The sequence below is a fragment of the Oncorhynchus kisutch genome, unplaced genomic scaffold (assembly GCF_002021735.2).
Source record: "Oncorhynchus kisutch isolate 150728-3 unplaced genomic scaffold, Okis_V2 Okis01b-Okis20b_hom, whole genome shotgun sequence".
NCBI lineage: Eukaryota > Metazoa > Chordata > Actinopteri > Salmoniformes > Salmonidae > Oncorhynchus > Oncorhynchus kisutch.
The window spans coordinates 5,898,310-5,921,593 of NW_022261978.1; the positions used below are offsets into that span (position 1 = coordinate 5,898,310).

Consider the following 23,284-nt stretch of genomic DNA (forward strand, 5'->3'; position numbering starts at 1 on the left):
TTCACACAGAGTGGGTGGACACCCTATATATAGGGGATAGGTGTTTTCACACAGAGTGGGTGGACACGCTATATATAGGGGATAGGTGTTTTCACACAGAGTGGGTGGACACCCTATATATAGGGGATAGGTGTTTTCACACAGAGTGGGTGGACACCCTATATATAGGGGATAGGTGTTTTCACACAGAGTGGGTGGACACCCTATATATAGGGGATAGGTGTTTTCACACAGAGTGGGTGGACACCCTATATATAGGGGATAGGTGTTTTCACACAGAGTGGGTGGACACCCTATATATAGGGGATAGGTGTTTTCACACAGAGTGGGTGGACACCCTATATATAGGGGATAGGTGTTTTCACACAGAGTGGGTGGACACCCTATATATAGGGGATAGGTGTTTTCACACAGAGTGGGTGGACACCCTATATATAGGGGATAGGTGTTTTCACACAGAGTGGGTGGACACGCTATATATAGGGGATAGGTGTTTTCACACAGAGTGGGTGGACACCCTATATATAGGGGATAGGTGTTTTCACACAGAGTGGGTGGACACGCTATATATAGGGGCTAGGTGTTTTCACACAGAGTGGGTGGACACGCTATATATAGGGGATAGGTGTTTTCACACAGAGTGGGTGGACACCCTATATATAGGGGCTAGGTGTTTTCACACAGAGTGGGTGGACACCCTATATATAGGGGCTAGGTGTTTTCACACAGAGTGGGTGGACACGCTATATATAGGGGCTAGGTGTTTTCACACAGAGTGGGTGGACACGCTATATATAGGGGATAGGTGTTTTCACACAGAGTGGGTGGACACGCTATATATAGGGGATAGGTGTTTTCACACAGAGTGGGTGGACACCCTATATATAGGGGATAGGTGTTTTCACACAGAGTGGGTGGACACGCTATATATAGGGGCTAGGTGTTTTCACACAGAGTGGGTGGACACCCTATATATAGGGGATAGGTGTTTTCACACAGAGTGGGTGGACACGCTATATATAGGGGCTAGGTGTTTTCACACAGAGTGGGTGGACACCCTATATATAGGGGCTAGGTGTTTTCACACAGAGTGGGTGGACACGCTATATATAGGGGCTAGGTGTTTTCACACAGAGTGGGTGGACACCCTATATATAGGGGCTAGGTGTTTTCACACAGAGTGGGTGGACACCCTATATATAGGGGATAGGTGTTTTCACACAGAGTGGGTGGACACCCTATATATAGGGGATAGGTGTTTTCACACAGAGTGGGTGGACACCCTATATATAGGGGATAGGTGTTTTCACACAGAGTGGGTGGACACGCTATATATAGGGGATAGGTGTTTTCACACAGAGTGGGTGGACACCCTATATATAGGGGATAGGTGTTTTCACACAGAGTGGGTGGACACCCTATATATAGGGGATAGGTGTTTTCACACAGAGTGGGTGGACACCCTATATATAGGGGCTAGGTGTTTTCACACAGAGTGGGTGGACACCCTATATATAGGGGATAGGTGTTTTCACACAGAGTGGGTGGACACCCTATATATAGGGGATAGGTGTTTTCACACAGAGTGGGTGGACACGCTATATATAGGGGCTAGGTGTTTTCACACAGAGTGGGTGGACACCCTATATATAGGGGATAGGTGTTTTCACACAGAGTGGGTGGACACGCTATATATAGGGGCTAGGTGTTTTCACACAGAGTGGGTGGACACCCTATATATAGGGGATAGGTGTTTTCACACAGAGTGGGTGGACACGCTATATATAGGGGCTAGGTGTTTTCACACACTCTCTAGGCAGAGTGGGTGGACACGCTATATATAGGGGATTGGATGACATTTCAGCCACGGTCATTATCAACATTATCAGCCATTACTATAATTATGTGCCATCGTGGCTCTTGTCTTTGAACATGAATGGATTCTCTCTCGATATGTAAAAACAGACAGACAGACAGAAGGACAAAGACTTACAGGAGTCCTCAGTGATTACTATGATGACGATGATTTAGGTTCATTCATGGTTCTAGCTGATTTCTGAATAACACCTTCCTCTTTCTGTTGGGTTGTTTAGTGACACACACACACACACACACACACACACGACTGGCCCATACTGTGTTTGTAACAGTATACTGTTGGTCCATCTCTGTCCTAGCTGCAGTACCGTTATGAGACAGTGGAGGCGCTGAAGAGCCTGTGGCAGCAGGTGACCGCAGAAACAGGAGAAGACAGAGAAACAGCCTGGGACCTCTCTGTGTCTACACTACGACAGGTACACACACACACACACACCTCACGTGCACAGCAGAGATGCATCAGGTCCCATTCACAGAGTCTCGCCCGGGGATGGAACCCCTAACCTTCTGATCTCCGGAGGGACACTAACAACAAGGCCACTGAGTAGTGGATCTAAGACCTAACCCTCCTCTCCTCTCTCCTCTCTGTTCCCCTCTCCAGGCGGTGCTGGCTCTGCCCCAGGGGGACGGGGAGCAGGATGGACCCCAGGAGAGGCTCACCAGAGAGGGGGCTCTGAGCCTCTATAACACCCTCCTCCTGGAGCTCACCCAGCCACTCACACAACACACGCCACTACCACACAACGCTATAGGGTGAGGAGAAGGGAGGGAGGGAGGGAAGGAGGGAGGGAGGGAAGAGGAGGGAGGGAGGGAAGAGGGAGAGAGGGAAGGAAGAGGAGGGAGACAGAGATGCAGCACCGGTCTGGAGAAAAGAGAAGAGGGAATATTGATGGGGAAACTAAAGAATGAAAGGATACCACAGAAATGGATCAATAGTGCAGTTGATTATTTAAAAAAGTGTGTGTGTGTGTGTGTGTGTGTGTGTGTGTGTGTGTGTGTGTGTGTGTGTGTGTGTGTGTGTGTGTGTGTGTGTGTGTGTGTGTGTGTGTGTGTTAACCCCTGCAGGTTGCAGCTGTGGAGAGAGCTGTTGGACGGTCTGGTCAGTGCAGCTCTGTGGCTCAGACATCTACTGGGTCTCCCTGAGACAGACACATGGGGGGAACACACACAGGACCACCACCACAGCTGTGAGTCTAACACACAGGACTACCACCACCACAGCTGTGAGTCTAACACACAGGACCACCACCACCACAGCTGTGAGTCTAACACACACAGGACTACCACCACAGCTGTGAGTCTAACACACAGGACTACCACCACCACAGCTGTGAGTCTAACACACAGGACCACCACCACCACAGCTGTGAGTCTAAGACACACAGGACTACCACCACAGCTGTGAGTCTAACACACAGGACCACCACCACCACAGCTGTGAGTCTAACACACAGGACCACCACCACCACAGCTGTGAGTCTAACACACACAGGACTACCACCACAGCTGTGAGTCTAACACACAGGACTACCACCACAGCTGTGAGTCTAACACACAGGACTACCACCACAGCTGTGAGTCTAACACACAGGACCACCACCACCACAGCTGTGAGTCTAACACACAGGACTACCACCACAGCTGTGAGTCTAACACACAGGACCACCACCACCACAGCTGTGAGTCTAACACACAGGACTACCACCACAGCTGTGAGTCTAACACACAGGACTACCACCACAGCTGTGAGTCTAACACACACTATCACTACAACCCACTATCAGCCTGTCTACCACTACAACCCACTATCAACCTTTCTACCACTACAACCCAGTATTAGCCTGTCTACCACTACAACCCACTATCAGCCTGTCTACCACTACAACCCACTATCAGCCTGTCTACCACTACAACCCACTATCAACCTTTCTACCACTACAACCCACTATCAACCTTTCTACCACTACAACCCACTATCAGCCTGTCTACCACTACAACCCACTATCAGCCTGTCTACCACTACAACCCAGTATCAGCCTGTCTACCACTACAACCCACTATCAGCCTGTCTACCACTACAACCCACTATCAGCCTGTCTACCACTACAACCCACTATCAGCCTGTCTACCACTACAACCCACTATCAGCCTGTCTACCACTACAACCCACTATCAGCCTGTCTACCACTACAACCCACTATCAGCCTGTCTACCACTACAACCCACTATCAGCCTGTCTACCACTACAACCCACTATCAGCCTGTCTACCACTACAACCCACTATCAGCCTGTCTATCACTACAACCCACTATCAGCCTGTCTATCACTACAACCCACTAGCAGCCTGTCTACCACTACAACCCACTATCAGCCTGTCTACCACTACAACCCAATATCAGCCTGTCTACCACTACAACCCACTATCAGCCTGTCTACCACTACAACCCACTATCAGCCTGTCTACCACTACAACCCACTATCAGCCTGTCTACCACTACAACCCACTATCAGCCTGTCTACCACTACAACCCACTATCAGCCTGTCTACCACTACAACCCACTATCAGCCTGTCTACCACTACAACCCACTATCAGCCTGTCTACCACTACAACCCACTATCAGCCTGTCTACCACTACAACCCACTATCAGCCTGTCTATCACTACAACCCACTATCAGCCTGTCTATCACTACAACCCACTAGCAGCCTGTCTACCACTACAACCCACTATCAGCCTGTCTACCACTACAACCCACTATCAGCCTGTCTACCACTACAACCCACTATCAGCCTGTCTACAACTACAACCCACTATCAGCCTGTCTACCACTACAACCCACTATCAGCCTGTCTACCACTACAACCCACTATCAGCCTGTCTACCACTACAACCCACTATCAGCCTGTCTACCACTACAACCCACTATCAGCCTGTCTACCACTACAACCCACTATCAGCCTGTCTACCACTACAACACACTATCAGCCTGTCTACCACTACAACCCACTATCAGCCTGTCTACCACTACAACCCACTATCAGCCTGTCTATCACTACAACCCACTATCAGCCTGTCTATCACTACAAACCACTATCAGCCTGTCTACCACTACAACCCACTATCAGCCTGTCTACCACTACAACCCACTATCAGCCTGTCTACCACTACAACCCACTATCAGCCTGTCTACCACTACAACCCACTATCAGCCTGTCTACCACTACAACCCACTATCAGCCCATTCCTCTCCAGGGGGAAAGATGAAGAAAGAGGAGAAGTTTGAGAAGAAGGCAGGAGCACCCCTGAAGGAGGAGAAGAAGGCAGGAGCACCCCTGAAGGAGGAGAAGAAGGGAGGGGCGGTCAAAGAGAAGGAGGAGAAGAAAGGAGCAGTCAAGCCTGCTGTGAAGGAGAAACCAGTGGAGGTGAGGAACTCACCTAATCTAAAAAATAAATCCCCATATCATCCCTAACCTCCTGCCCCCTAACCTCCTGCCCCCTAACCTCCTCCCTCCTAGCCTCCTGCCCCCTTCCCTCCTAACCTCTTACCCCCTAACCTCCTACCCCTAACCTCCTACCCCCTTGTCACTTTGTGTATATGTTATCAAGCTCTATTCCCAACCAGAGACACAATGTTTATCTGAAAGGATCAGATAGGTGTTAGTAATATAGTGTAACTCCTAGTCTATCAGAGAGTGGGTGGGGCTATTACCAGATGATTAATACCTATCCAATCAGAGAGTGGGGTGGAGCTATTACCAGATGATGTATACCTATCCAATCAGAGTGGGGTGGAGCTATTACCAGATGATTAATATTCTATCCAATCAGAGAGTGGGGTGGAGCTATTATCAGATGATTTATACCTATCCAATCAGAGAGTAGAGTGGAGCTATTACCAGATGATTTATACCTATCCAATCAGAGAGTGGGGTGGAGCTATTACCAGATGATTAATATTCTATCCAATCAGAGAGTGGGGTGGAGCTATTACCAGATGATTTATACCTATCCAATCAGAGAGTGGGGTGGAGCTATTACCAGATGATTTATACCTATCCAATCAGAGAGTGGGGTGGAGCTATTACCAGATGATTTATACCTATCCAATCAGAGAGTGGGGTGATTTATACGTATCCAATCAGAGAGTGGGGTGAAGGGATTTATACCTATCTTCAGACCTCTAGTGTCTAGATCAGGGCTCTCCAACCCTGTTCCTGTAGAGATACCCTCCTGTATGTTTAATCTCCAACCTTGTTCCTGGAGAGACACCCTCCTGTATGTTTAACCTCCAACCCTGTTCCTGGAGAGATACCCTCCTGTATGTTTAATCTCCAACCCTGTTCCTGGAGAGATACCCTCTTGTATGTTTAATCTCCAACCCTGTTCCTGGAGAGATACCCTCCTGTAGGTTTTATCTCCAACCCTGTTCCTGGAGAGATACCCTCTTGTATGTTTAATCTCCAAACCTGTTCCTGGAGAGATACCCTCCTAGGTTTTCACCTCCTGTAGGTTTTCAGGGATGATTTTAAGTTAAAACCTTCAGGAGGTTTTCTCTCCAGAAACAGGGTTGATACCAACACCAGATGGCAGCAAACACCTGTCTGTCTGTATGTTTGTCTGCCTGTCCGCCTATCTGTATGTCTGTCTGTCTGTTTGTCTGCCTTCCTGTCTGTCTGTCTGTCTGTCTGTCTGTATTTAGTCAGCCACCAATTGTGCAAGTTCTCCCACTTAAAAATATGAGAGAGGCCTGTAATTTTCATCATAGGTACACTTCAACTATGACAGACAAAATGAGAAAAAAAATCCTGAAAATCACATTGTAGGAATTTTAATGAATTTATTTGCAAATTATGGTGGAAAATAAGTATTTGGTCAATAACAAAAGTTTATCTCAATACTTTGTTATATACCCTTTGTTGGCAAAGTCTTCACAAGGTTTTCACACACTGTTGCTGGTATTTTGGCCCATTCCTCCATGCAGATTTCCTCTAGAGCAGTGATGTTTTGGGGCTGTTGCTGGGCAACATGGACTTTCAACTCCCTCCAAAAATGTTCTATGGGGTTGAGATCTGGAGACTGGCTATGCCACTCCAGGACTTTGAAATGCTTCTTACGAAGCCACTCCTTCGTTGCCCGGGCGGTGTGTTTGGGATCATTGTCATGCTGAAAGACCCTGCCACATTTCATCTTCAATGCCCTTGCTGATGGAAGGAGGTTTTCACTCAAAATCTCACAATACATGGCCCCATTCATTCTTTCCTTTACACTGATCAGTCGTCCTGGTCCCTTTGCAGAAAAACAGCCCCAAAGCATGATGTTTCCACCCCCATGCTTCACAGTAGGTATGGTGTTCTTTGGATGCAACTCAGCATTCTTTGTCCTCGAAACACGACGAGTTGAGTTTTTACCAAAAAGTTATATTTTGGTTTCATCTAACCATATGACATTCTCCCAATCTTCTTCTGGATCATCCAAATGCTCTCTAGCAAACTTCAGACAGGGCCTGGACATGTACTGGCTTAAGCAGGGGGACACATCTGGCACTGCAGGATTTCAATCCCTGGCGGTGTAGTGTGTTACTGATGGTATGCTTTGTTACTTTGGTCCCAGCTCTCTGCAGGTCATTCACTAGGTCCCCCGGGGGGTTCTGGGATTTTTGCTCAGCGTTCTTGTGATCATTTTGACCCTTCGGGGTGAGATCTTGCGTGGAGCCCCAGATCGAGGGAGATTATCAGTGGTCTTGTATGTCTTCCATTTCCTAATAATTGCTCCCACAGTTGATTTCTTCAAACCAAGCTGCTTACCTATTGCAGATTCAGTCTTCCCAGCCTGGTGCAGGTCTACAATTTTGTTTCTGGTGTCCTTTGACAGCTCTTTGGTCTTGGTCATAGTGGAGTTTGGAGTGTGATTGTTTGAGGTTGTGGACAGGTGTCTTTTATACTGATAACAAGTTCAAACAGGTGCCATTAATACAGGTAACGAGTGGAGGACAGAGGAGCCTCTTAAAGAAGAAGTTACAGGTCTGTGAGAGCCAGAAATCTTGCTTGTTTGTAGTTGACCAAATACTTATTTTCCACCATAATTTGCAAATAAATTCATTAAAATGTATGTGTGTATGTGTGTATGTGTGTCTGTCTGTCTGTCTGTCTGTCTGTCTGTCTGTCTGTCTGTCTGTCTGTCTGTCTGTCTCCTCTTTCTCCTCACTCTCTCTTCCTCCTTCTCTCTCCCTCCTCTCTTTCTCTCCCTCCTTCCCTCTCACTCCTCTCTCTCCATCTCTCTGATGAATAGTTGAGTCATAGGTTAGCAACAGTTTATTTGTCACCAGGTGCCATGGTAACCGAACACTGTGTGAAAATGTGCATCTGCTCTCAAACTGTGTGTCCAGGTTGTGAGATATGACACCTGTACCGGCCACACACACTACGCGCATGTAGGCGGCGTGCACACACACACACTACACGCATGTAGGCGGCCACACACACACACACTACACACATTTAGGCGGCGTGCACACACACACACTACACGCATTTAGGCGGCGTGCACACACACACACTACACGCATTTAGGCGGCGTGCACACACACACACTACACGCATGTAGGCGGCCACACATACACACACTACACGCATTTAGGCGGCGTGCACACACACACACTACACGCATTTAGGCGGCGTGCACACACACACACTACACGCATTTAGGCGGCGTGCACACACACACACTACACGCATGTAGGCGGCCACACATACACACACTACACGCATTTAGGCAGCGTGCACACACACACACTACACGCATTTAGGCGGCGTGCACACACACACACTACACGCATTTAGGCGGCGTGCACACACACACACTACACGCATGTAGGCGGCCACACACACACACACTACACGCATGTAGGCGGCGTGCACACACACACACTACACGCATGTAGGCGGCCACACACACACACACAGCTAGAGGCATGTCCATCTGTACACCAACAACTATAAACAGAACCTACGGCAGAAATATCACAATCTCAAAGACACTACTACCAGTACACCCTCTCTCTCTCTATCTATCTCTCTTTCTGTCTGTCTTTATCTCTATCTCTCCCCACTTGGGTTCATTCTCTCTAACTCTCTCTTTCTCTCTCTCTCTCTTTGTCTTTCTCTCTAACTCTCTTTCTGTCTTGCTCTATAACTGGCCGCTCTGACCAATCGGGGGAGAAGGGCCTTGTTCCAACAACCAATGGTCACTCTGACAGCGCTCCAGAGTTCCTCTGTGGAGATGGGAGAACCTTCCAGAAGGACAATCATCTCTGCAGCACTCCACCGATCAGGCCTTTATGGTAGAGTGGTGTCGTGACTTGTCTTTAAATAATCTGATGACTGTTATTTATTTAATTGTTGCCCGATTAAATTAATCATGTAACAATTAACTCATTAGGAATTTGGGGCACCATGGAAGAAGTTGTTTAACGAGTTACCATCTCCCGCATTAAACTCTAGAAGATATAAATGATATATTGATAACTATCACTTATTAATAATTACAGTGCCTTGCGAAAGTATTCGGCCCCCTTGAACTTTGCGACCTTTTGCCACATTTCAGGCTTCAAACATAAAGATATAAAACTGTATTTTTTGTGAAGAATCAACAACAAGTGGGACACAATCATGAAGTGGAACGACATTTATTGGATATTTCAAACTTTTTTAACAAATCAAAAACTGAAAAATTGGGCGTGCAAAATTATTCAGCCCCTTTACTTTCAGTGCAGCAAGAGAGCAAAACTCTCTCCAGAAGTTCAGTGAGGATCTCTGAATGATCCAATGTTGACCTAAATGACTAATGATGATAAATACAATCCACCTGTGTGTAATCAAGTCTCCGTATAAATGCACCTGCACTGACCTGCAAAGTCTCAGAGGTCCGTTAAAAGCGCAGAGAGCATCATGAAGAACAAGGAACACACCAGGCAGGTCCGAGATACTGTTGTGAAGAAGTTTAAAGCCGGATTTGGATACAAAAAGATTTCCCAAGCTTTAAACATCCCAAGGAGCACTGTGCAAGCGATAATATTGAAATGGAAGGAGTATCAGACCACTGCAAATCTACCAAGACCTGGCCGTCCCTCTAAACTTTCAGCTCATACAAGGAGAAGACTGATCAGAGATGCAGCCAAGAGGCCCATGATCACTCTGGATGAACTGCAGAGATCTACAGCTGAGGTGGGAGACTCTGTCCATAGGACAACAATCAGTCGTATATTGCACAAATCTGGCCTTTATGGAAGAGTGGCAAGAAGAAAGCCATTTCTTAAAGATATCCATAAAAAGTGTCGTTTAAAGTTTGCCACAAGCCACCTGGGAGACACACCAAACATGTGGAAGAAGGTGCTCTGGTCAGATGAAACCAAAATTAAACTTTTTGGCAACAATGCAAAACGTTATGTTTGGCGTAAAAGCAACACAGCTCATCACCCTGAACACACTATCCCCACTGTCAAACATGGTGGTGGCAGCATCATGGTTTGGGCCTGCTTTTCTTCAGCAGGGACAGGGAAGATGGTTAAAATTGATGGGAAGATGGATGGAGCCAAATACAGGACCATTCTGGAAGAAAACCTGATGGAGTCTGCAAAAGACCTGAGACTGGGACGGAGATTTGTCTTCCAACAAGACAATGATCCAAAACATAAAGCAAAATCTACAATGGAATGGTTCAAAAATAAACATATCCAGGTGTTAGAATGGCCAAGTCAAAGTCCAGACCTGAATCCAATCGAGAATCTGTGGAAAGAACTGAAAACTGCTGTTCACAAATGCAAAAGGAGGAATGGGAAAAAATGTCAGTCTCTCGATGTGCAAAACTGATAGAGACATACCCCAAGCGACTTACAGCTGTAATCGCAGCAAAAGGTGGCGCTACAAAGTATTAAATTAAGGGGGCTGAATAATTTTGCACGCCCAATTTTTCAGTTTTTGATTTGTTAAAAAAGTTTGAAATATCCAATAAATGTCGTTCCACTTCATGATTGTGTCCCACTTGTTGTTGATTCTTCACACGAACCACCGCCCGTTTGGAATAAGAAAAGAATGAATGCATTTATGTGTTGAATGCCTTCGTTCGTCGTCTATCTCGGTTAGGACCAAGCCCTCTCAGAAAGTTGTTTCGGTGGGCTCTCCCGGGGGTGTAAGGCTCTGATTGTCCACCAGAGGTTACAATGTCCTCTTTATTAGTAGTTTCGGTGGGCTCTCCCGGGGGGGTGTAATGCTCTGATTGTCCACCAGAGGTTACAATGTCCTCTTTATTAGTAGTTTCGGTGGGCTCTCCCGGGGGTGTAAGGCTCTGATTGTCCACCAGAGGTTACAATGTCCTCTTTATTAGTAGTTTCGGTGGGCTCTCCCGGGGGGTGTAATGCTCTGATTGTCCACCAGAGGTTACAATGTCCTCTTTATTAGTAGTTTCGGTGGGCTCTCCCGGGGGTGTAATGCTCTGATTGTCCACCAGAGGTTACAATGTCCTATTTATTAGTTACCTGTGGCTTCAATGATTCACCAGTAATTGTCTGAGGTGAACTTATCCTCTTTTCCTCGGGTAGATAGTCAAAGTTCCAAACTCACTTTACACGCGCAGCTGCAGACTGCCAGGGTCCTGGTCTGGTGAGTTCATTTTCTTCACCTCTTGTTGAGAGTTTCAAAGTTTCTAACCATTTCAACGTGTGGTTCACGGTCTCACGTATTTTGGTCTGATATGTTAATTCTTAGCGAGTCATTGTAAGCACTCTGGTCGGAAAGGGTGGTTCCATCACACTGATACGCTCTTCTGACCTCATTCGGGCCGTGGCTATTTAATGTGCAGAGGACATGAAAAACCATTATCCTATTAGAAAAACAAAATCACATTCCTATCTTAATAACACTACTTTCATCGTTCTTCATATTGTATTCACAATGTATTGGATAGAAACTTGACAGCCAAAAGAGGGTTCATTCCTAAGTTACAGTATTTGGTTCACGGAGTTTTTAATAACATCACAAAATGAAAAGCAATATGACATGATTAGTCTTTAGATCCCCACTGACCATTCATATCTTAGAAATATTGTTCCAATATTCACTTTCTTTCGGACGTTACAGTTTTGGCTGGAAAAGTATTCTGTAGACGAAAGGGACATTTCTTTACCAATACTGAAGAGAAAGAGGGATATTCCCCTCCTACCTAATTTACAGAGAGTTAAGGTGTCAAAACCGCCCCCCTCCCTCCATCCTCTTCTGCGGGTGATGAGAGGGGTCTGGTCAATGTCAGCCATTTGCCAAGCTGATCTGAGGCCTTGGATCCTCAGCCAGGAGAATCATGATAGTGGCCAAACGATAGCCACCCCTCAGTGAAAGGCACATGACAGCCCACTTGGAGTTTGCCAAAAGACACCTAAAGACTCTCAGACCATGAGAAGCAAGATTGTCTGGTCTGATGAAACCAAGATTGAACTCTTTGGCCTGAATGCCAAACATCACGTCTGGAGGAAACATGGCACAATCCCTACGGTGGAGCATGGTGGTGGCAGCATCATGCTGTGGGGATGTTTTTCAGCGGCAGGGACTGGGAGACTAGTCAGGATTGAGGGAAAGATGAATAGAGCACAGACAGATCCTTGATGAAAACCTGCTCTAGAGTGCTCAGGACCACAAACTGGGGCGAAGGTTCCCCTTCCAACAGGACAACTATCCTAAGCACACAGCCAAGACAACGCAGGAGTGGCTTCGAGACAAGTCTCTGAATGTCATTGAGTGGCCCAGCCAGAGCCCAGACTTGAACCTGATAAAACATCTCTGGAGAGATCTGAAAACAGCTGTGCAGCGACACTCCCCATCCAACCTGACAGAGCTTGAGAGGATCTTCAGAGAAGAATGGGAGACACTCCCCAAATACAGGTGTGCCAAGTTTGTAGCGTCATACCCAAGAAGACTCAAGTCTGTAATCGCTGCCAAAGGTGCTTAAACAAAGTACTGATTTTAAAGGGTCTGAATTCTTATGCAAATGTGATATTTCAGTTTTTTATTTGTAATACATTTGCAAAAATGGGTCATTATGGAGTATTGTGTGTAGATCGATTAGGGGGAAAAAATATTAAATACATTTTAGAATAAGGCTGTAATGTAACAAAATGTGGAAGGAGTCAAGGGGTCTGAGTACTTCCCGAATGCACTGTAAGTGGAATGGTATCAAATAGATCAAACACATGGTTTCCATGGTTTCCTGGTGTTTGATGACATTCCATTTGCCTCCGTTCCGGCCGTTATTATTAAGAGCCATCCTCCCCTCAGCAGCCTCCTGTGCTCTCTTCCAGGAGCGTCCGGGCTGTAAGAAGAAGGGTCGTGAGGAGGTGGCGGTAGGGGACAAGCGTCCTGGAGGTAAGCCTGGTAAAGAACCAGGCAGAGAGCCCTCCTCCACCACAACCAGCCCTGAGAGTGACTACCAGGACCACCACACTGACTCTACTGTAGAGCCTGAACTACAGGACAAATACAGGAGACAGCTGCACCAACAGGCTAGTACACTATACTATACTATACTACCAGGACCACTAAACAGTCACTACCAGGACCACTAAACAGTCTCTACTGTAGAGCCTGAACTACAGGACAAATACAGGAGACAGCTGCACCAACAGGCTAGTACACTATACTATACTACCAGGACCACTAAACAGTCTCTACTGTAGAGCCTGAACTACAGGACAAATACAGGAGACAGCTGCACCAACAGGCTAGTACACTATACTATACTACCAGGACCACTAAACAGTCTCTACTGTAGATCTGCTGTACTATACTGTACTACCAGGACCACTAAACAGTCTCTACTGTAGATCTGCTATACTATACTATACTACCAGGACCACTAACCAGTCTCTACTGTAGATCTGCTGTACTATACTGTACTACCAGGACCACTAAACAGTCTCTACTGTAGATCTGCTATACTATAATATACTACCAGGACCACCACACGGACTCTACTGTAGATCTGCTGTACTATACTACACTACCAGGACCACTAAACACCCTCTACTGAAGATCTGCTATACTACCAGGACCACCACACAGTCTCTACTGTAGAGCCTGCTGTACTATACTGTACTACCAGGACCACCACACAGTCTCTACTGTAGAGCCTGCTATACTATAATATACTACCAGGACCACCACACAGTCTCTACTGTAGAGCCTGCTATACTATAATATACTACCAGGACCACCACACAGTCTCTACTGTAGAGCCTGCTATACTATAATATACTACCAGGACCACCACACAGTCTCTACTGTAGAGCCTGCTATACTATAATATACTACCAGGACCACTAAACAGTCTCTACTGTAGATCTGCTATACTATAATATACTACCAGGACCACTAAACAGTCTCTACTGTAGATCTGCTATACTATAATATACTACCAGGACCACTAAACAGTCTCTACTGTAGATCTGCTATACTATACTATACTACCAGGACCACTAAACAGTCTCTACTGTAGATCTGCTATACTATACTATACTACCAGGACCACTAAACAGTCTCTACTGTAGAGCCTGCTGTACTATACTGTACTACCAGGACCACTAAACAGTCTCTACTGTAGAGCCTGCTGTACTATACTGTACTACCAGGACCACTAAACAGTCTCTACTGTAGATCTGCTATACTATACTGTACTACCAGGACCACTAAACAGTCTCTACTGTAGAGCCTGCTGTACTATACTGTACTACCAGGACCACTAAACAGTCTCTACTGTAGATCTGCTATACTATACTATACTACCAGGACCACTAAACAGTCTCTACTGTAGATCTGCTATACTATACTATACTACCAGGACCACTAAACAGTCTCTACTGTAGAGCCTGCTGTACTATACTGTACTACCAGGACCACTAAACAGTCTCTACTGTAGAGCCTGCTGTACTATACTGTACTACCAGGACCACTAAACAGTCTCTACTGTAGATCTGCTATACTATACTGTACTACCAGGACCACTAAACAGTCTCTACTGTAGATCTGCTATACTATAATATACTACCAGGACCACTAAACAGTCTCTACTGTAGATCTGCTATACTATAATATACTACCAGGACCACTAAACAGTCTCTACTGTAGAGCCTGCTGTACTATACTGTACTACCAGGACCACCACACAGTCTCTACTGTAGAGCCTGCTGTACTATACTGTACTACCAGGACCACTAAACAGTCTCTACTGTAGAGCCTGCTGTACTATACTGTACTACCAGGACCACCACACAGTCTCTACTGTAGAGCCTGCTGTACTATACTGTACTACCAGGACCACTAAACAGTCTCTACTGTAGAGCCTGCTGTACTATACTGTACTACCAGGACCACTAAACAGTCTCTACTGTAGAGCCTGCTGTACTATAATATACTACCAGGACCACTAAACAGTCTCTACTGTAGATCTGCTGTACTATACTGTACTACCAGGACCACCACACAGTCTACTGTAGATCTGTACTATAGACACTACTTGTGTAATATTAGTACTTTTGTAATAACCATAATCCTTTATCTGAAATCGCTTACTAACACTGCTGTTATCTCCCCCCCCTCTCTCTCTCTGTCTGTCGCTCTCTCTCTGTTATCCCTCTCTTTCTTCCTCTCTCTCTGTCTGTCGCTCTCTCTCTTTCTCCCTCTCTTCCTTCCTCTCTCTCTCTTCCTTTCTCTCTCTCTCTCTGTCGCTCTCTCTCTTTCTCCCTCTCTGTCTGTCGCTCTCTTCCTTCCTCTCTCTCTCCTTTTCTCTCTCTTCCTTTCTCTCTCTCTGTCGCTCTCTCTCTTTCTCCCTCTTCCTTCCTCTCTCTTCCTTTCTCTCTCTCTTTCTCCTTCTCTTCCTTCCTCTCTCTCTCTCTTCCTTTCTCTCCCCCTCTCTCTGTCTCTTCCTTTATCCCCCCTCTATTTCCCTTTCTGTGTCTTTCTCTGTCTGTCTTTCTCTTCCAGGTGTATATTCTAATGGAAGGCTTAGTGGATTCTCTGTGTGTGCTGTTGGATGAGTCTGCAGAGGAACAGACTTGAGCTGACACACACACACACACAGCTCTCTAATCACACTATAATAAATTCCACTCTTCCCTAACACACACATTTGTACAGAGAATCCATCACAGGTGCAGAGGTTTATTTCCTCACTATGACATTAATAAACTTGCTTTGTGAACTTCCTATCTTTGTTGACTTACTATGACTGTGAGATGTGGTTGTCATACCTAGCAACCTCACTCACACACTGATTCTGCGTCGGAGGAGCGTGGGTTAAATGCTGACTGCATCCTACCCACTACCCAGTATCCACCCCCATCCAGCCCCCTCGCTCTCCCTCTCTCAGCTGTGTGTACGAGTACCTGCCATGCGTGCGTGTGTGAGTGGGCGCGTGAGTGTGCCATGCCGTTGGTTGCCCTATGCGGATTTCACGGTTGCTGCCCTCCTCGTGTCTCGCAACTTCACCCGAAAAGGAAAGACCACACGTCCGTTCCACGCACCGGACTGAAGAACGGCATTCTGCTTGTCTGTCATTCGGGAATAGCCTACCGATAGTAGCTCCCTTACTCGCTGCATCTCTGTGCTACGGTTCAGTGCTGCTGATACCGGTGGTTTAGTACTGCTGGGGGAATACCGACACTGCAGAGAGGGAGAGAGCGGAGAGGAGGATGGTTCCTGGTGTAGGAGGAGGGAGGTGATCATGGCAGAGGTAAGCGGAACGGACAGAATGCGGTAAACTAAACACATAGGACATCTGGGTTTTTAGGCTATCGCGACATAAAAACGAATACAAATTACTGCGATTTTTTAACATAGGCAAAGCTTTTTATTACTGAAACTTGGATGATTTCGATAGACTATTAGTTCGTTTGACAGTATTTGGCAGTTTATTTGTGCAACAAAAGCGGTGTGTTGCATAGGTGGTGTAGGCAATTTGAGGGTGTATGTTGTGGTTAGTTAGTGTGGCCATGTTTTCTTGACAGCTCAGATTGGACGATGAGCACATCGCGTTGCATAAGAATATTTGCATGAGTGCTTTGGTAGTTTAGTAGGCAGTTCCTTCTCTAGCCTTTTGGGGGCCACACGCGAGATTTGGTCAGGGGGCACCTCCCCTCCTCGCAGGCAGAAGGAGGTCAGGGGGCACCTCCCCTCCTCGCAGGCAGAAGGAGGTCAGGGGGCACCTCCCCTCCTCGCAGGCAGAAGGAGGTCAGGGGGCACCTCCCCTCCTTGCAGGCAGAAGGAGGTCAGGGGGCACCTCCCCTCCTCGCAGGCAGAAGTGTGGGAGTGACTAATAAAATCAATGGGGGCCCCCAGGAGGTCAGGGGGCACCTCCCCTCCTCGCAGGCAGAAGTGTGGGAGTGACTAATAAAATCAATGGGGGCCCCCAGGAGGTCAGGGGGCACCTCCCCTCCTCGCAGGCAGAAGTGTGGGAGTGGCTAATAAAATCAATGGGGGCCCCCAGGAGGTCAGGGGCCCCAGGAGGTCAGGGGGCACCTCCTCGCAGGCAGAAGTGTGGGAGTGACTAATAAAATCAATGGGGGCCCCCAGGAGGTCAGGGGGCACCTCCCCTCCTCGCAGGCAGAAGTGTGGGAGTGACTAATAAAATCAATGGGGGCCCCCAGGAGGTCAGGGGCCCCTGAGCACATGCCCTGTGTCCCGGTTGGTAATGTGGTGATGATTAGGCCTATTACAAGGGTTCGATAGCTGGGTAGACTACCTTACCTTGTAATCAACATTTTTTAATCTAACATTGGGACTGACAACCAGGGGTGTAAAGTACTGAAGTCAAAATACTTCATCGTGTTTTAAGTCGTTTTTTGGGGTATTATTTATATTTTTTACAACTTTTTTACTTCACTACATTCCTAAAGAAAATATTGTACATTTTCTTCCATGCAGTTTCCCTGACACCAAAAAGTACTCCTTACATTTGGATTGCTTTGCAGGACAGGAAAATAGTTAAATTCACACACTTATCAAGAGAACATGTAGTCATCCCTACTGCCTCAGGCTTGACGGATTCATTAAACACAAATGCATCTTTTGTAAGTAATGTCTGAGTGTTGGAGTGTGCCCCTGGCTCTCTGTACATTTTAAAAACAAGAAAATGGTGCCGTCTGCTTTGCTTAATCAAACGAATTTTAAGTATTCTTTTACTTTTGATACTTAAGTATATTTAAAACCAAATACTTTTAGATTTTTACTCAAGTAGTATTTTACTGGCTGTCTGTCACGCCTTGGTCTTCGTGTTTTGTGTTTTCGTTATATATTTTCGTCAGGCCAGGGTGTGACATGGGTTTACGTGTTGTGTTTCGTATTGGGGTTTTATAGGATTTGGGATTGCTAGGTTTAGGGGTGTGTCTAGTTAGGCTTGGCTGCCTGAGGCGGTTCTTGATCAGAGTCAGGTGCTTCTCGTTGCCTCTGATTGGGAACCGTATTTAGGTAGCCTGAGTTCGCTTTGTCTTTGGTGGGTTCCTGTCTCTGTGTAGTGTTCACCAGATAGGCTGTAATTAGGTTTCACGTTCCGTTTGTTGTTTTTGTATTTATTAGTTATTTCATGTATCGTCACCATTTCCTCATTTAAAGATCATGATTAACCACCACGCTGCATTTCGGTCCGACTCTCTCTCAACAAACGAAGAACGCCGTTACACTGTCTTTCACTTTTACTTGAGTAACTTTCTATTAAGGTATCTTTACTTTTACTCGAGTATGACAATTGGGTACTTTTGAACAAGAGAAAAAATGCTGATGAACAAAAAACACACTTAGAAATTGTACTTTTCTAATTCTCAAGAGTAAGTTAAGACCCTGACTCAGTTTATATACAGTACCAGTTAAACATTATGCACACAACTACTCATTCTTGGGTTTTTATTTATTTTTTACTATTTTCTACATTGTAGAATAATAGTGAAGACAAACCACAACTACAAAATAACACATATGGAATCATTTAGTAAGCAAAAAAGTGTTAAACAAATCTAAATATATTTTAGATTATTTTTTTTAAGTAGCCACCCTTTGCCTTGATGACAGCTTTGCACACTCTCGGCATTCTCTCAACCAGCTTCACCTGGAATGCTTTTCCAACAGTCTTGAAGGAGTTCCCACATATCCTGAGCACTGTTGGATCATTGTCCAGTTTAAAAACAAATGATAGTCCCACTAAGCTCAACCCAGATAGGGCTCTTGAGTGGCACATCGGTCAAAGGCATTGCATCTCAGTACTAGAGGCATCACTACAGACCCTGGTTTTATTCCAGGCTGTATCACAACCGGCTGTGATTGGGAGTCCCATAGGGCGGCGCAAAATTGGCCCAGTATAGTCTGGGTTAGGGTTTGGCCGGGGTAGGCGGTCATTATAAATAAGAATTTGTTCTTTAACTGACTTGCCTAGTTTAAATAATGGTTAAATAAATGTAAAAAATGAATGGTGTATCGCTGCAGAATGCTTTGGTAGCCATGATGGTTTAATGTGCCTCGGATTTCTTTGCCACAATTCGACCACGGAGGCCTGATTTATGCAGTCTCCTCAGCACAGCTGACGTTGAGATGTGTCTGTTACTTAATGTTTGAAGCATTTATCTGGGCTGCAACTTCTGAGGCTGTTAATTCTAATGAACTTGTCCTCAGCAGCAGAGTTAACTCTGGGTCTTCCGTTCCTGTGGTGGTCCTCATGAGAGCCAGTTTTATCATAGCGCTTGGTGGTTTCTGCGACTGCACTTGAAGAAACTTTCTAAGTCCCTGAAATTTAGCGGATTGACTGACCTTCATGTCTTAAAGTAATGATGGACTGTCATTTAGTTTTTGCTTATTTGAGCTGTCCTTGCCATAATATGGACTTGGTCTTTTACCAAATAGGGCTGTCTTCTGTATACCACCCCTACCTTGTCACAACACAACTGGCATCAAACTCATTAAGAATGAAAAAATTACACAAATGTACTTTTAATAAGGCACACCTGTTAATTTAAATGCATTCCAGGTGACTACCTCATGAAGCTGGTTGAGAGAATGCCAAGAGTGTGAAAATCTGTCATCAAGGCAAAGGGTGGCTACTTTGAAGAATCTAAAATATATTTTGATTTGTTTAAAATGTTTTTGGTTACTACATGACTCCATATGTGTTATTCCATAGTTTTGATGTCTTCACTATTATTCTACAATGTAGAGAATAGTAAAGAAAGAAAGAAAACCCCTTGAATGAGCAGGTGTGTCCAAACATTTGACATGTACTGTATATTTAATTGAATAGCCTAGTAACCTACAGCGGGCTGCTGCATGGATAGCAGGGGTGTGTGACACTGCTGGGAATAGACACGCCTTGCATCCCCACCTGTCCAAGGCAGCTGCTCCTCTTCTTCCCATGCCCAGCTGACCGTAAACATGGGGACGTGGGACAAACAACATACTTACCTGATTTGTTTGATATTAATTAGTAAACAATTATTTACTGAACAAACAGTAAGATATGTATGTCCTGCTAATGCTGTGTTTTATGGTCTCCACTCTAGTTCCCTGCAGCTAATCTGGGCGTATGGTCACTAGAGGTGGCTTGAGCTGACAAATGAGTTAAAGACTGCATTACATCGACAAGATGTGGTGGGTGTAACCGAGATAGAGATAGCCAGGAGGGGTTTAGAACAATTCCTCGACAAGATGCGGTGGGTGTAACCGAGATAGAGATAGCCAGGAGGGGTTTAGAACAATTCCTCAACAAGATGCGGTGGGTGTAACCGAGATAGAGATAGCCAGGAGGGGTTTAGAACAATTCCTCGACAAGATGCGGTGGGTGTAACCGAGATAGAGATAGCCAGGAGGGGTTTAGAACAATTCCTCGTTGTCTCTAAATCATCCTTGCATCTGGGAAACTAATCCAGGGTCGGGTTAAGACAACACCCACGTGCAGATAACGACAGGATGAACCCAGAGTGGCTTATGATGCTCCTTGGCCTGCATGAGGGGGGCTGAACCTACCATGACTGAGCATTGTTAGTGTCAGCTATATATAGTACTCTGCATTTGTGTAAAGGTTAGGTTACTCAGTCCAACAATCAAGGGTGGGGGATCGACCAGCCTCGTTTTAGCAATAATTAATCAATATTAAATAAAGATGATTGTCATTTCTTCAAACAATCTCTCTCAGTACTGAATTTCCACGACAGATGAAACACGCTGTGGGCACCACGAGCTGCAGTTCTCCTCCACGTTCAACGACCCAATGAGGGCTCTATCCTCAGTCACTCGTCTGCTATAAGGACCCTTACAGGGGACTGGACTGATGTTACTGGGGGGGAGAGGAATTCAAGGGTAGAACAAGAACAGTGCTTTTACATCCCTTCACTGAAATCTCTGAACTGCTGATATCTCCATTCTTTATTTTCTCCTCAAGTTTCTCTCCTCTCTCTCCTCTCTCCCCTCTCTCTCTCCCCTTTCTATCCTCTCTCCCCTCTCTCTCCCCTCTCTCCCCTCTCTCACCTCCTCTCCTCTCTCTCTCTCTCTCTCTCTCTCTCTCTCACCTCTCTCCCTCCCATCTCTCCTCTCTCTCTCTCTCTCACCTCTCTCTCACCTCTCTCCCTCCCATCTCTCCTCTCTCTCTCACCTCTATCCCTCCCATCTCTCCTCTCTCTCTCTCTCTCACCTCTCTCCCTCCCATCTCTCCTCTCTCTCTCACCTCTCTCCCTCCCATCTCTTCTCTCTCACCTCTCCCATCTCTCTCTCCTCTCTCTCCTCTCTCCCCTCTCTCCTCTCTCTCTCCTCTCTCTCCCTATCTCTCTCTCTCCTCTCTCTCCCCTCTCTCTCTCTCCTCTCCCCTCTCTCTCCTCTCCCCTCTCTCTCTCTCCTTTCTCTCCTCTATCTCGCCATATCTCGCTCTCTCTTCATTGAGAACTGGCAAGGAGGTCATGTTTGTGTCAGCATACCCAAATTGAGTGTGTGTGTGTGTGTGAGAGAGAGAGAGAGAGAGAGAGCTAGAGATGATTTGTCAGAAAGGTGATACTGATTGAACTGCTGATGTCTCTATTCTTTATTTTCTCTGTGTCCTCAAGTCTCTCTCTCCTCTCCTTTCCCTCCTTCTCTCTCTTCCTCTCTCCCTCTCTCTCTCCTTTCCCTCCCTCTCTCTCTCCTTTCCCTCCCTCTCTCTCTTCCTCTCTCCTCTCCTTTCCCTCCCTCTCTCTCTCCTTTTCCTTCCTCTCTCCCTCTCTCTCCTCTCCTTTCCCTCCCTCTCTCTCTTCTTCTCTCCCTCTCTCTCCTTTCCCTTCCTCTCTCTCTTCTTCTCTCCCTCTCTCTTTCTTTCTCTCAGTGTGTATTGCAGTACTTCAGTGATATTGCTGAAGTCAGCACTACTGCAGGACAAAGCATTCTGTGACTGTTCTGTTCATCCTAACATCCTATTGGAGGACGGCTGTAGAACAAGCCGTCCTATAGGAGGACATTTGAAATAGAGAACTAACTAAAGACCCTGTTTGCGAACTGAGACAATAATTGGACAAAGTATCCTAATTGGTCAGCTTGTGTGAATGCAGCCAAAGGGCAACACATTTGAGTGTTTGCCCCTATAGCACTAACACACCTGATTCCACTCATCAACTCATGATCAAACCTGTGATTAGTGGGATCAAGTGTGTCGTGCTGAGGCCAAAATATAAATGCACCCCGTTTGGGTCCCCAGAACCAGGATGAAGAAACACTGGTTTAAATGGGTTAATTGTGATGTGAACACAGTCTGAAGTACACAGGAGCCAGATACATGAGAGAAATACAGGCACAACTCTTAAGAGATGAAGTCCCTAATGTCTCTGGGAATATGAGTTTAGATGTGAAAGTGGGTTACAGTGTGTGTGTGTCCTGTGCGTGAGAGGGTGTGTGTGTGTGTGTCCTGTGCGTGAGAGGGTGTGTGTGTGTCCTGTGCGTGAGAGGGTGTGTGTGTGTGTGTGTGTGTGTGTGTGTGTGTGTGTGTGTGTGTGTGTGTGTGTGTGTGTGTGTGTGTGTGTGTGTGTGTGTGTGTGTGTGTGTGTGTGTGTGTGTTTTGGCCTGGATAAGACCAAGCTCTGCCAGACACATCAATAGTGCCACTTTTTATGACCTACTTCCTGTTAACAAGTGGAATACGGTTCCTGCTACACCCTGATCTAAGGTCAGTTATGTGTTTTCCCTCTAATGGGAAGTGTAGGGAAGTGTAATCTGGTCCTAGATAAGTGGTTAGTTTAGTATCTAATGGTTCAGGTTAGTATAAGGGAAGTGTAATCTGGTCCTAGATCAGTGTTTAGGTTAGTATCTAATGGTTCAGGTTATGATTATGGGAGTGTAATCTGGTCCTAGATCAGTGTTTAGGTTAGTAT

General features: G+C 46.0%; 1 protein-coding gene across 1 annotated transcript in view; it reads left to right on the forward strand.

The window, feature by feature from the left end:
- Window positions 1–16,124, forward strand: part of LOC109881241 (MYCBP-associated protein) — a 59,970-nt gene extending 43,846 nt beyond the window's left edge. The window contains exons 15-20 of the mRNA XM_031811060.1: window positions 2,178–2,294; window positions 2,480–2,631; window positions 2,944–3,065; window positions 5,134–5,303; window positions 13,226–13,426; window positions 15,903–16,124. The gene's annotated coding sequence lies outside the window, so the exon portion shown is untranslated. The remainder of the gene's footprint in view (window positions 1–2,177; window positions 2,295–2,479; window positions 2,632–2,943; window positions 3,066–5,133; window positions 5,304–13,225; window positions 13,427–15,902) is intronic.
- The last annotated feature ends 7,160 nt before the right edge of the window (window positions 16,125–23,284 follow it).